Source organism: Triticum dicoccoides, chromosome 4A, assembly GCF_002162155.2.
Source record: "Triticum dicoccoides isolate Atlit2015 ecotype Zavitan chromosome 4A, WEW_v2.0, whole genome shotgun sequence".
In the NCBI taxonomy this organism is placed as follows: Eukaryota; Viridiplantae; Streptophyta; class Magnoliopsida; order Poales; family Poaceae; genus Triticum; species Triticum dicoccoides.
Window position 1 is genome coordinate 717,294,357 of NC_041386.1, and position 2,875 is coordinate 717,297,231.

The following is a 2,875-nucleotide window of genomic DNA, read 5'->3' on the forward strand; positions in this document are numbered from 1 at the left end:
ATATATATATATATGTATATATATATCTGTACCATGTTTGAATAATAATTGACATGTTGTAAATATTTGCAGAAACTATGGAGCACTCCCAAGACGAAGCAACAGAAGCGATGTTGGGGCACATAATCGCACAAGGAAGTGATGAAGTTGCGTCATATCTCAACGACACCGATGGTCAGCTGGAAGGACTGGGTGAAGAAGAGGGCTATGTTCATGATGGCTTCGGCCCATTAATACCGGTACAAGAAGAGGGCTATGTTCATGATGGCTCTGGTGACACAATGGTGGTACAAGAAGGAGACCGTGTCTATCATTATTTAACATCCACTGGGGTCTTACTTTTAACCCATACATTCTAACCTCTTCACATGTAGTCTTGAGACTAGCCCATAAGTGTGCAGAATCACCAACAATATTTCTTCTAAATGAAAATTTGTCCAAACCTTTATCAATAGCCTCAGCAACGCAAATATCATGATCAAAGCTAATATTTTAAAGTCTGGGGGTAAGCATCTTTCAGTGATTTGGATCCCACCCACCAGTCTTTCCAAAATCTGGTGTTTCTTAAATCCTCTAGTTCTTTTAATATGTTAATAATTTGAATTTTTGACTTTCAGAAGACCAGCGCAAACTTGGGAGTCACGCACTCTCTTTTTTATACCAGATATACATTTGTTCTTCACATATTGGTTGAGAAAAAAAAAGCTCGTGCTAATGCACGGGTTGACGACCAGTAATGGGTTTAATCACCCTACTCAGCATAATCATTAACACTTTGGTGGTGATTTTAACACTTACATTCAAAAGACATATAGGCATGAATTTCTGAATTTGCTTTGCTTTAAAAGTCCAAAGACTTCATCCTTCTTGTCAATAACATCCAACTTTGAAACAGAGTAAAATCTACGGGTCACCTTTACAACACCATAAAATATAATGGTTCATCCGTGTTTCTTCCCAATCTCAGGGACTCTCGGGCTCTTCCCAATCTCAGAAGACCGCTTGGCTCCTCCGCACAAAGCTCCAACACGTGGCCTATGGAAGCTCTCTGTGGCCCGTCGGCGGGCCATATAGATCCTTTGCGAGAAGATTGAAAATTCCACACGAATAAAAAAACCAGATGCTCTTCTTCTTCGAGGTGCAAGAAAGAAGAATCGATCTTAGCTCAGACCACAGAGTCGATAAGCTCGCACTCGTCCTGCTCCTGCTTTTGCTACCCCTACACACACTCTATCTGCTCACAGCCTCACACAAGGAGGAAAGGAGCTCCATCGATCTGAAGCTGCTGCCGTTTCGAACATCGCTGCACGAGCACTGACTGCAGCATCGATTCTGTGTGTTTCAGGAGCGGAGCCAAGAACCCCTCCTCGGCTAGCGCGGGCGTGAGGGGACGTCCATGGTCTGGTGGCGGTGATGACAGGGGCACAGGTGGAGGCCGCGCTGAACCGCAAGAACGTCGAGGTGCTCTAGTACGAGGAGGATCACGTCGCCACGGTGCTGCTGGACGAGACCATCGGTGAGGGCACGCTGGACGGTGGAGAGGACGCGTCTTGGGTGCTCCTCATGAGTCCATGGAATGTGATAATTCAGGTTTTCTCCTAGTTTTCCATTATTTCAATGTTTTGCTAACTAGCATTTTATTTCTTTCGTTGCTATTTTCCATAGTAAATTATAAAATAAGTTTGGCTGGAGGGGCGGACCTAGAAACTTTTTTGAGTGGGGGCATATTTTGGCACATTTTGTATAAATTTAGAGATTTTTAGTATTTTTTTAAAGTACAACCAAATCCTATATAATTTTTAGATGAGTTGGCTGGAGCATGAATTCAATATGGTATCCGAGCCAAGAGGTCTTGAGTTCAAGACTCTGCCAACGCAGTATTAAATAAAACGATTCTGCGGCCTACATCGATCCCACGTCTAAGAACTAAAACAGCCTAGACGTGAGGGGGGGTGTTGAAATATATTGCCCCACCTCCCTCCATCAGTTCGGACTTTTGGATGAGTTGGCTGGAGCATGAATTCAATAGGTCCCACTCACATCAACTTGGCTCCGCCACGCTGGACACAATTCAGTAACTACAAGCTGAGCTTTAGTTCCGTGCCTGAATACATAAATGTTATTTTTGGTTATTATTGTGCCGTGGTGGTCTACCACCAAGCCATATCCGTTGTGGCTTGTGAGTCAGTGTTGTCATGTCTTGCCAGGCTATGGAGAAGCAAAAGAAAATTTCAATTTTCAACATGAATTTCCCAATAATAAAATGTGTTTTGATGGCTTGCTTTCTATGGCATCACCAGTTACACATCGAGGTATATTTTTCTTGTTTTGGCACATACAAACTTTGTATACGTTTGCAGAAGGACCAAAACACAAGATACATACAGCTACAGTAGTAGCGATTGCAGTGCTTACGAGTACTGCACCACTCGCTGTCATTGTAGCATGGTATTATATTTCGAAGAGGAGGAGGAGACGAGCAGCAGAAACATCAGAACGAAGTAAATCCTCTTATCCATTTGGAATTATTAAACTGTAGCACTACAAGTACGCAATGAATCATCTTACGGGTAGGGAAGAGAAGAGTGGTTTTAACGGATGCCATTTGTGGATTCTTTTTATATAACCTAATTCCTCTAAAAGAGGTAGTACCAGCATGTACTGACAAGGTTGAAAAGGGAAGATCCTTAGCAATTTCCAGCTAGATCCTACATAAAGTATTATAAGAGCGTTTAGATCACTAAAGTAGTGATCTAAATGCTTTTATACAGTGATAGAGCTATGTGTAGTGCTGAGGGGACCGATGCCCCCTCCCCCAGCCCTTGCGCATTTAGTGAAGGAAAAATATTTAGAAGCTTAAACTAGTTCAGTCATT